Source organism: Oncorhynchus keta, unplaced genomic scaffold, assembly GCF_023373465.1.
Source record: "Oncorhynchus keta strain PuntledgeMale-10-30-2019 unplaced genomic scaffold, Oket_V2 Un_contig_3288_pilon_pilon, whole genome shotgun sequence".
Taxonomy (NCBI): domain Eukaryota; kingdom Metazoa; phylum Chordata; class Actinopteri; order Salmoniformes; family Salmonidae; genus Oncorhynchus; species Oncorhynchus keta.
The window spans coordinates 33178-44958 of NW_026287174.1; the positions used below are offsets into that span (position 1 = coordinate 33178).

The 11781-nt window shown below is 46.8% G+C and overlaps 1 long non-coding RNA gene across 5 annotated transcripts; it reads right to left on the reverse strand.

Moving 5' to 3' along the window:
- Nucleotides 1-4865: 4865 nt before the first annotated feature.
- LOC127923823 (uncharacterized) lies at nt 4866-6536 on the reverse strand. 5 transcript variants are annotated; one of them, XR_008115541.1, is made up of 6 exons: nt 6224-6535; nt 5889-6156; nt 5688-5821; nt 5521-5620; nt 5285-5385; nt 4866-5149 (listed from the first exon to the last, which is right to left on the reverse strand). It is a non-coding gene; the product is annotated as an uncharacterized LOC127923823 (long non-coding RNA). The 5 variants fall into 5 exon arrangements; XR_008115542.1 differs by lacking the exon at nt 5285-5385 and having other exon boundaries at nt 5059-5183; XR_008115543.1 differs by lacking the exon at nt 4866-5149 and having other exon boundaries at nt 5226-5318.
- Nucleotides 6537-11781: the final 5245 nt, after the last annotated feature.

Sequence of the window (11781 nt, forward strand, 5' to 3'; positions counted from 1 at the left end):
ACAGTCAACCCTGTTAAGGTCAACCCTGTTACGGTCAACCTTGTTACGGTCAACCTTGTTACGGTCAACCCTGTTACGGTCAACCCTGTTACGGTCCACCCTGTTATGGTCAACCCTGTTACGGTCCACCCTGTTACGGTCAACCCTGTTAAGGTCAACCCTGTTACTGTCAACCCTGTTACTGTCAACCCTGTTACAGTCAAACCTTGTTACGGTCAACCCTGTTACAGTCCTGTTACGGTCAACCTTGTTACGGTCAACCCTGTTACAGTCAACCCTGTTACGGTCATGCCTGTTACTGTCAACCCTGTTACGGCCAACCCTGTTACGGTCATGCCTGTTACTGTCAACCCTGTTACTGTCAACCCTGTTATGGTCAACCTTGTTATGGTCAACCCTGTTACAGCCAACCCTGTTACGGTCAACCTTGTTACGGTCAACCCTGTTACTGTCAACCCTGTTACTGTCAACCCTGTTACGGTCAACTCTGTTATGGTCAACCTTGTTATGGTCAACCCTGTTACAGTCAACCCTGTTACAGTCAACCCTGTTACAGGCAACCCTGTTATGGTCAACCCTGTTACGGTCAACCCTGTCAAGGTCAACCTTGTTACGGTCAACCTTGTTATGGTCAACCGTGTTATGGTCAGCTCTGTTATGGTCAACCCTGTTACAGTCAACCCTGTTACGGTCAACCCTGTTATGGTCAACTCTGTTATGGTCAACTCTGTTAAGGTCAACCCTGTTACAGTCAACCCTGTTACGGTCAACTCTGTTACGGTCAACCCTGTTAAGGTCAACCCTGTCAAGGTCAACCTTGTTACGGTCAACCGTGTTATGGTCAGCTCTGTTATGGTCAACCCTGTTACGGTCAACCCTGTTACGGTCAACCTTGTTATGGTCAACCCTGTTACGGTCAACCCTGTTACGGTCAACCGTGTTATGGTCAACCTTGTTACGGTCAACCCTGTTATGGTCAACCGTGTTATGGTCAGCTCTGTTACGGACAACCGTGTTATGGTCAACCTTGTTATGGTCAACCCTGTTATGGTCTACTCTGTTATGGTCTACTCTGTTATGGTCTACTCTGTTACGGTCAACCCTGTTATGGTCAACCCTGTTATGGTCAACCCTGTTACGGTCAACCCTGTTACGGTCAACCCTGTTACAGTCAACCCTGTTACGGTCAACCCTGTTACGGTCAACCCTGTTATGGTCTACTCTGTTATGGTCTACTCTGTTATGGTCTACTCTGTTACAGTCAACTCTGTTACGGTCAACCCTGTTATGGTCTACTCTGTTATGGTCTACTCTGTTATGGTCTACTCTGTTACGGTCAACCCTGTTACAGTCAACTCTGTTACGGTCAACCCTGTTATAGTCAACTCTGTTAAGGTCAACCCTGTTATGGTCTACTCTGTTATGGTCTACTCTGTTACGGTCAACCCTGTTACGGTCAACCCTGTTATGGTCTACTCTGTTATGGTCTACTCCGTTATGGTCTACTCTGTTATGGTCTACTCTGTTATGGTCAACCCTGTTATGGTCTACTCTGTTATGGTCTACTCTGTTATGGTCTACTCTGTTACGGTCAACCCTGTTATGGTCAACCCTGTTATGGTCTACTCTGTTATGGTCTACTCTGTTATGGTCTACTCTGTTACGGTCAACCCTGTTACGGTCAACCCTGTTATGGTCTACTCTGTTATGGTCTACTCTGTTATGGTCTACTCTGTTATGGTCAACCCTGTTATGGTCTACTCTGTTATGGTCTACTCTGTTATGGTCTACTCTGTTACGGTCAACCCTGTTATGGTCAACCCTGTTACGGTCAACCCTGTTATGGTCTACTCTGTTATGGTCTACTCTGTTATGGTCAACCCTGTTATGGTCTACTCTGTTATGGTCTACTCTGTTATGGTCTACTCTGTTACGGTCAACCCTGTTATGGTCAACCCTGTTACGGTCAACCCTGAAACAGTCAACCCTGAAACAGTCAACCCTGTTATGGTCAACCCTGTTATGGTCAACCCTGTTATGGTCAACCCTGTTATGGTCAACCCTGTTACAGTCAACCCTGTTATGGTCAACCCTGTTACAGTCAACCCTGTTATGGTCAACCCTGTTATGGTCAACCCTGTTACAGTCAACCCTGTTACAGTCAACCCTGTTATGGTCAACCCTGTTTACAGTCAACCCTGTTACGGTCAGCCTTGTTATGGTCAACCCTGTTTACAGTCAACCCTGTCAAGGTCAACCCTGTTATGGTCAACCTTGTTATGGTCAACCCTGTCAAGGTCAACCCTGTTATGCTCAACCTTGTTATGGTCAACCCTGTTACAGTCAACCCTGTCAAGGTCAACCCTGTTATGGTCAACCTTGTTATGGTCAACCCTGTTACAGTCAACCCTGTCAAGGTCAACCCTGTTATGGTCAACCCTGTTATGGTCAACCCTGTTATGGTCAACCCTGTCAAGGTCAACCCTGTTATGGTCAACCCTGTTATGGTCAACCCTGTTACGGTCAACCCTGTTACGGTCAACCCTGGTATGGTCAACCTTGTTACAGTCAACCCTGTCAAGGTCAACCCTGTTATGGTCAACCTTGTTATGGTCAACCCTGTTACAGTCAACCCTGTCAAGGTCAACCCTGTTATGCTCAACCTTGTTATGGTCAACCCTGTTACAGTCAACCCTGTCAAGGTCAACCCTGTTATGGTCAACCTTGTTATGGTCAACCCTGTTACAGTCAACCCTGTCAAGGTCAACCCTGTTATGGTCAACCCTGTTATGGTCAACCCTGTTATGGTCAACCCTGTCAAGGTCAACCCTGTTATGGTCAACCCTGTTATGGTCAACCCTGTTACGGTCAACCCTGTTACGGTCAACCCTGTTATGGTCAACCTTGTTATGGTCAACCCTGTTACAGTCAACCCTGTCAAGGTCAACCGTGTTATGGTCAACCCTGTTACGGTCAACCCTGTTACGGTCAACCCTGTTATGGTCAACCCTGTTATGGTCAACCCGGTTACGGTCAACCCTGTTATGGTCAACCCTGTTATGGTCAACCCGGTTACGGTCAACCCTGTCAAGGTCAACCCTGTTACAGTCAACCCTGTTATGGTCAACCCTGTTACAGTCAACCCTGTTACGGTCAACCCTGTTATGGTCAACCCTGTTATGGTCAACCCTGTTATGGTCAACCCTGTTACAGTCAACCCTGTTACAGTCAACCCTGTTACAGTCAACCCTGTTACAGTCAACCCTGTTACAGTCAACTCTGTTACGTTATTCGTCACTCACGACAGTCCTTTTGGTATTTTATGAAGTTGACCATGTGCTCTTTATGACAGAATGTTAAAATTAGGTGAAATCAAAGTTACATTTGTTAATGTTTTGGTGGCAGATGGGAAAACACTCAATAGTTGGCAGAGAGTCAATATAAAATAATTCTGTTTTTGATTAGATGCTTTTTTAAATGAATTGTGTTAATTTCTCTTAAACCATCTGGTCTATTTACTAGAAACTAACGGACAGTATGAACACAGATATAATACATGAATACTATATATGATTTTTTTTATTTATTAATTTATTCGTATAAATTACCAAAGTTACGATAGATTGCCATAGATTTTCTGTTCATTACCAACATTACTGAATATTCCAGAAAACTTTGGTAAATTAGCGGTAGCTTTGCAACCCCAGTCTGTTTTGAACATGTGACATCACATTAGTAGGCAAAGGGAAGCTTGTCCTTGGCGTGAAAACACTGCAAACAGCAGCCATTTTGAAGAAAGAAAGGAACTCTCTATGCCTACTATCCTGGTAGTTTAAAGGGAACTCTCCTGGTAGTTTAAAGGGAACTCTCCATGCCTACTATCCTGGTAGTTTAAAGGGAACTATCCTGGTAGTTTAAAGGGAACTCTCCATTCCTACTATCCTGGTAGTTTAAAGGGAACTCTCCATGCCTACTATCCTGGTAGTTTAAAGGGAACTCTCCATGCCTACTATCCTGGTAGTTTAAAGGGAACTCTCCATGCATACTATCCTGGTAGTTTAAAGGGAACTCTCCATGCCTACTATCCTGGTAGTTTAAAGGGAACTCTCCAAGCCTACTATCCTGGTAGTTTAAAGGGAACTCTCCATGCCTACTATCCTGGTAGTTTAAAGGGAACTCTCCATTCCTACTATCCTGGTAGTTTAAAGGGAACTCTCCATGCCTACTATCCTGGTAGTTTAAAGGGAACTCTCCATGCCTACTATCCTGGTAGTTTAAAGGGAACTCTCCGTGCCAACTATCCTGGTAGTTTAAAGGGAACTCTCCATGCCAACTATCCTGGTAGTTTAAAGGGAACTCTCCATGCCTACTATCCTGGTAGTTTAAAGGGAACTCTCCATGCCTACTATCCTGGTAGTTTAAAGGGAACTCTCCAAGCCTACTATCCTGGTAGTTTAAAGGGAACTCTCCATGCCTACTATCCTGGTAGTTTAAAGGGAACTCTCCGTGCCTACTATCCTGGTAGTTTAAAGGGAACTCTCTATGCCTACTATCCTGGTAGTTTAAAGGGAACTCTCCATGCCTACTATCCTGGTAGTTTAAAGGGAACTCTCCATGCCTACTATCCTGGTAGTTTAAAGGGAACTCTCTATGCCTACTATCCTGGTAGTTTAAAGGGAACTCTCCATGCCTACTATCCTGGTAGTTTAAAGGGAACTCTCCATGCCTACTATCCTGGTAGTTTAAAGGGAACTCTCCATGCCTACTATCCTGGTAGTTTAAAGGGAACTCTCCATGCCTACTATCCTGGTAGTTTAAAGGGAACTCTCTATGCCTACTATCCTGGTAGTTTAAAGGGAACTCTCCATGCCAACTATCCTGGTAGTTTAAAGGGAACTCTCCATGCCAACTATCCTGGTAGTTTAAAGGGAACTCTCCATGCCTACTATCCTATAGGATCTATTGGTTAGCGACTTTAGTCTCCTCTCTGCTTGTCATCATCATCAATGGCAGGACACCACAGGAACCTTTCCTCAGCTGTTCTCCAACCTTTCCTTCCTGTCCTCTAGTCTAGTGCCTCACCTCTACCGTCATCCCTCCTCAGCTGTTCTCCAACCTTTCCTTCCTGTCCTCTAGTCTAGTGCCTCACCTCTACCGTCATCCCTCCTCAGCTGTTCTCCAGCCTTTCCTTCTTGTCCTCTAAGTCTAGTGCCTCACCTCTACCATCATCACTCCTTAGGTGTTCTCCAGCCTTTCCTTCCTGTCATCTAGTCTAGTGCCTCACCTCTACCGTCATCCCTCCTCAGCTGTTCTCCAGCCTTTCCTTCCTGTCCTCTAGTCTAGTGCCTCACCTCTACCGTCATCCCTCCTCAGCTGTTCTCCAGCCTTTCCTTCCTGTCCTCTAAGTCTAGTGCCTCACCTCTACCATCATCACTCATTAGGTGTTCTCCAGCCTTTCCTTCCTGTCCTCTAGTCTAGTGCCTCACCTCTACCGTCATCCCTCCTCAGCTGTTCTCCAACCTTTCCTTCCTGTCCTCTAGTCTAGTGCCTCACCTCTACCGTCATCCCTCCTCAGCTGTTCTCCAGCCTTTCCTTCCTGTCCTCTAGTCTAGTGCCTCACCTCTACCGTCATCCCTCCTCAGCTGTTCTCCAGCCTTTCCTTCCTATTCTCTAGTCTAGTGCCTCACCTCTACCGTCATCCCTCCTCAGCTGTTCTCCAGCCTTTCCTTCCTGTCCTCTAGTCTAGTGCCTCACCTCTACCGTCATCCCTCCTCAGCTGTTCTCCAGCCTTTCCTTCCTGTCCTCTAGTCTAGTGCCTCACCTCTACCGTCATCCCTCCTCAGCTGTTCTCCAGCCTTTCCTTCCTATTCTCTAGTCTAGTGCCTCACCTCTACCGTCATCACTCCTCAGGTGTTCTCCAGCCTTTCCTTCCTGTCCTCTAGTCTAGTGCCTCACCTCTACCGTCATCCCTCCTCAGCTGTTCTCCAGCCTTTCCTTCCTGTCCTCTAGTCTAGTGCCTCACCTCTACCGTCATCCCTCCTCAGCTGTTCTCCAGCCTTTCCTTCCTGTCCTCTAGTCTAGTGCCTCACCTCTACCGTCATCCCTCCTCAGCTGTTCTCCAACCTTTCCTTCCTGTCCTCTAGTCTAGTGCCTCACCTCTACCGTCATCCCTCCTCAGCTGTTCTCCAACCTTTCCTTCCTGTCATCTAGTCTAGTGCCTCACCTCTACCGTCATCTCTCCTCAGCTGTTCTCCAGCCTTTCCTTCCTGTCCTCTAGTCTAGTGCCTCACCTCTACCGTCATCCCTCCTCAGCTGTTCTCCAACCTTTCCTTCCTGTCCTCTAGTCTAGTGCCTCACCTCTACCGTCATCTCTCCTCAGCTGTTCTCCAACCTTTCCTTCCTGTCCTCTAGTCTAGTGCCTCACCTCTACCATCATCCCTCCTCAGCTGTTCTCCAGCCTTTCCTTCCTGTCCTCTAGTCTAGTGCCTCACCTCTACCATCATCTCTCCTCAGCTGTTCTCCAGCCTTTCCTTCCTGTCCTCTAGTCTAGTGCCTCACCTCTACCGTCATCCCTCCTCAGCTGTTCTCCAACCTTTCCTTCCAGCTGGTGATTCACAGGCAGGTCACCAACGGAGCGAAGGGATAAACAGTTATATTTATTCTGAGAAGAGTGACTCAGATATAGGCTGTGTTCCAAACGGAGGGACAGAGATACACGTCGCATCTCCCCAGCAGCACATCACTCACTTGGGGTTTAACATCTGAACAGGATGCTTAAACATTTGAACATCTTGGTCATGTTCTGTTATAATCTCTACCCGGCACAGCCAGAAGAGGACTGGCCACCCCACATAGCCTGGTTCCTCTCTTCGGTTTCTTCCTAGGTTTTGGCCTTTCTAGGGAGTTTTTCCTAGCCACCGTGCTTCTACACCTGCATCGCTTGCTGTTTGGGGTTTTAGGCTGGGTTTCTGTACAGCACTTTGAGATATCAGCTGATGTACGAAGGGCTATATAAATACATTTGATTTGATTTGATTTTAAAGAATAATGCCCTGTGATGCTGGATGTAGTTGAAGGGTCTGTTGAAGCCTGATGTCATTTAGCTCTGCTTCTCTCACTACCATGATAATGTTCAGTAGATAGTAGAGGATGGGACAACAGCACAGAGCACGTTGACAGATACTACAGAGTATACCGTTGTGTATTCTAGAACATTCTTGTGTCGTTTTCCTGTGTGTTTCCTCACATCACTTCCGTTATCGAACCATTCCTGACCTTCTGTCCATTTCACATGAGGAAGTATACTGTGCGTCTCAGCAGATTCCTGTTGCTTTCTAAAACAGGTCTACGTGTTGTTTAGAGACAGACTCCGCTTTGTCATCGTTACTTCCTCTTCCTGCTCATTACTCTAGTTCCTCTTCCTGTTCATTACTCTACCCTCTTCCTGTTCATTACTCTCGTTCCTCTTCCTGCGCATTACTCTAGTTCATCTTCCTGCTCATTACTCTAGTTCCTCTTCCTGTTCATTACTCTAGTTCCTCTTCCTGTTCATTACTCTAGTTCCTCTTCCTGTTCATTACTCTAGTTCCTCTTCCTGCTCATTACTCTAGTTCCTCTTCCTGTTCATTACTCTAGTTCCTCTTCCTGCTCATTACTCTAGTTCCTCTTCCTGTTCATTACTCTAGTTCCTCTTCCTGTTCATTACTCTAGTTCCTCTTCCTGTTCATTACTCTAGTTCCTCTTCCTGTTCATTACTCTAGTTCCTCTTCCTGCTCATTACTCTACTTCCTCTTCCTGTTCATTACTCTAGTTCCTCTTCCTGTTCATTACTCTAGTTCCTCTTCCTGTTCATTACTCTAGTTCCTCTTCCTGCTCATTACTCTACTTCCTCTTCCTGTTCATTACTCTAGTTCCTCTTCCTGTTCATTACTCTAGTTCCTCTTCCTGTTCATTACTCTACTTCCTCTTCCTGTTCATTACTCTAGTTCCTCTTCCTGTTCATTACTCTCGTTCCTCTTCCTGCGCATTACTCTAGTTCCTCTTCCTGTTCATTACTCTAGTTCCTCTTCCTGTTCATTACTCTCGTTCCTCTTCCTGCGCATTACTCTAGTTCCTCTTCCTGTTCATTACTCTCGTTCCTCTTCCTGCGCATTACTCTAGTTCCTCTTCCTGTTCATTACTCTCGTTCCTCTTCCTGCGCATTACTCTAGTTCCTCTTCCTGTTCATTACTCTACTTCCTCTTCCTGTTCATTACTCTAGTTCCTCTTCCTGTTCATTACTCTAGTTCCTCTTCCTGTTCATTACTCTAGTTCCTCTTCCTCTCATTACTCTAGTTCCTCTTCCTGTTCATTACTCTACTTCCTCTTCCTGTTCATTACTCTATTTCCTCTTCCTGTTCATTACTCTAGTTCCTCTTCCTGTTCATTACTCTAGTTCCTGTTCCTGCTCATTACTCTAGTTCCTCTTCCTGTTCATTACTCTACCCTCTTCCTGTTCATTACTCTAGTTCCTCTTCCTGTTCATTACTCTAGTTCCTCTTCCTGTTCATTACTCTACCCTCTTCCTGTTCATTACTCTAGTTCCTCTTCCTGTTCATTACTCTAGTTACTCTTCCTGTTCATTACTCTAGTTCCTCTTCCTGTTCATTACTCTAGTTCCTCTTCCTGCTCATTACTCTAGTTCCTCTTCCTGTTCATTACTCTAGTTCCTCTTCCTGCTCATTACTCTAGTTCCTCTTCCTGTTCATTACTCTAGTTCCTCTTCCTGTTCATTACTCTAGTTCCTCTTCCTGTTCATTACTCTAGTTCCTCTTCCTGTTCATTACTCTAGTTCCTAGTTCTTCCTGCTCATTACTCTAGTTCCTCTTCCTGCTCATTACTCTAGTTCCTCTTCCTGTTCATTACTCTAGTTCCTCTTCCTGTTCATTACTCTAGTTCCTCTTCCTGCTCATTACTCTAGTTCCTCTTCCTGCTCATTACTCTAGTTCCTCTTCCTGTTCATTACTCTAGTTCCTCTTCCTGTTCATTACTCTAGTTCCTCTTCCTGTTCATTACTCTAGTTCCTCTTCCTGCTCATTACTCTAGTTCCTCTTCCTGTTCATTACTCTAGTTCCTCTTCCTGTTCATTACTCTAGTTCCTCTTCCTGCTCAGTACTCTAGTTCCTCTTCCTGCTCATTACTCTAGTTCCTCTTCCTGCTCATTACTCTAGTTCCTCTTCCTGCTCATTACTCTAGTTCCACCTTCTGAGCACTGTTCATGGCTGGAACTCAGTTCCTCTTCCTGCATATCAACCAGACATTACCATGGTGCTGGAACTCATCTGCATATCAACCAGACATTACCATGGTGTTCCTCTTCCTGGAACTCATCTGCATATCAACCAGACATTACCATGGTGCTGGAACTCATCTGCATATCAACCAGACATTACCATGGTGCCGGAACTCATCTGCATATCAACCAGACATTACCATGGTGCTGTACTGTACAGTATCAACCAGACATTACCATGGTGCTGTACAGTATCAACCAGACATTACCATGGTGCTGTACAGTATCAACCACACATTACCATGGTGCTGTACTGTACAGTATCAACCAGACATCACCATGGTGTTGTACAGTATCAACAAGACATCACCATGGTAATAATAACAAGTACCTTGTGGACAACTCTAGTTCGTCTTTTTATCCAGACTTGGAAGCTTCCAGACTTGTTTTACCACTGAGGCAAAGTGCCAGGATGTGTCTGTCTGGCAGTACGCTTCTTAGAAGAAAACCTGCTCAGAACCGAAAAGGGTTCTTCCTGGATGTCTTCCTGATATTTCCTCTTCCTGAGAGCCTCTTTGAAGAACCTTTTGTTGGTTCCAGGTAGAACCCTTGTTGGTTCCAGGTAGAACCTCTTGTTTGTTCCAGGTAGAACCCTTGTTGTTTCTTCAGGTAGAACCGTTTTGGGTTCCATGAAGAACCCTTTCCTTTGGAACCCTTTTTTTCTGAAGAGTGTAGGAGGGGTCTGGATGAGAATGGAAATCTGCATATCCCAGAGGCCTCTCTGAACTCATCAAGCCCAGACATTACCCCTGCCCTCTCCAACCCACAGGCCTCTCTGTTACGACAGAACCCCCACACACACACAGACACACACACACATTAAAGACAACACAATTTACTATCTCTCTGCTCCACTCCTCTCTCCTCGCTCTGCTGTACTGCTCCCCATCACCATGGTGTTGTACAGTATCTCAAGACATCACCATGGTAATAATCTACCTGGACAAACGTGTTTTTATCAGACTTCTTCCAGACTTGTTTTACCACTGAGGCAAAGTGCCTCTCTCTCAGTACGCTCTAGAAGAAAACCTCTCTCTCTATGAGAGCCCTCTCTCTTTCTGGTTCAGGTAGAACTCTCTGGTTCCAGGTAGAACTCTTGTTGTTTCTCTTTGGGTTCCATGAAGAACCCTTTCCTCTGGAACCCTTTTTCTGATGAGTGTAGGAGGGGTCTGGATCTCTCTCTCTATCCCAGAGGCCTCTCTGCCATCAAGCCCCGCCCGCCCTCTCCCTCTCTCTCTCTATAAATAAAATGAAGACACATCGTGGTTGATCACTCAACTCTCCCTCTCTCTGTCTGTCTGTCTGTCTGTCTGTCTGTCTGTCTGTCTGTCTGTCTGTCTGTCTGTCTCTCTCCTCTGTCTGTCTGTCTGTCTGTCTCTCTGTCGATCTGTCTGCCTCAACCTCCCCTGTCTGTCTGTCTGTCTGCCTGCCTGCCTGCCTGCCTGCCTGTCCTGTCTGTCTGCCTGCCTGCCTGCCTGCCTGCCTGCCTGCCTGCCTGCCTGCCTGCCTGCCTGCCTGCCTGCCTGCCTGTCTGCCTGACTGCCTGCCTGCCTGCCTGCCTAGGACAATGGTCGAAGTAGAATCACTTGTATTTGGTGAAGGAGACATTTGAGATGTTGTTGTCGTGGTTACAGAGAGTTAAGGAGAGAGAGAGATGGGAGAGAGAGATGAGAGAGAGATGGGAGAGAGAGACAGAGAGAGAGAGAGAGAGAGAGAGAGAGAGAGAGAGAGAGAGAGAGACGAGAGACGAGAGACGAGAGACGAGAGAGAGACGAGAGACGAGAGACGAGAGAGAGAGAGAGAGAGAGAGAGAGGAGAGAGACGAGGAGAGAGGAGAGAGACGAGGAGAGAGGAGAGAGACGAGAGAGACGAGAGACAGGGAGAGAGGAGAGAGGAGAGAGACGAGAGACAGGGAGAGAGGAGAGAGGAGAGAGACGAGAGACAGGGAGAGAGGAGAGAGGAGAGAGACGAGAGACAGGGAGAGAGGAGAGAGGAGAGAGACGAGAGACAGGGAGAGAGGAGAGAGGAGAGAGACGAGAGACAGGGAGAGAGGAGAGAGGAGAGAGACGAGAGACAGGGAGAGAGGAGAGAGGAGAGAGACGAGAGACAGGGAGAGGAGAGAGGAGAGAGAGAGAGAGAGAGAGACGAGAGACGAGAGAGAGAGAGAGAGAGAGAGGAGAGAGAGAGAGAGAGAGAGAGAGGAGAGAGACGAGGAGAGAGGAGAGAGACGAGAGACGAGGAGAGAGGAGAGAGACGAGAGACGAGGAGAGAGGAGAGAGACGAGAGACAGGGAGAGAGGAGAGAGGAGAGAGACGAGAGACAGGGGGAGAGGAGAGAGACGAGAGACAGGGGAGAGGAGAGAGACGAGAGACAGGGAGAGAGGAGAGAGACGAGAGACAGGGAGAGAGGAGAGAGACGAGAGACAGGGAGAGAGGAGAGAGACGAGAGAC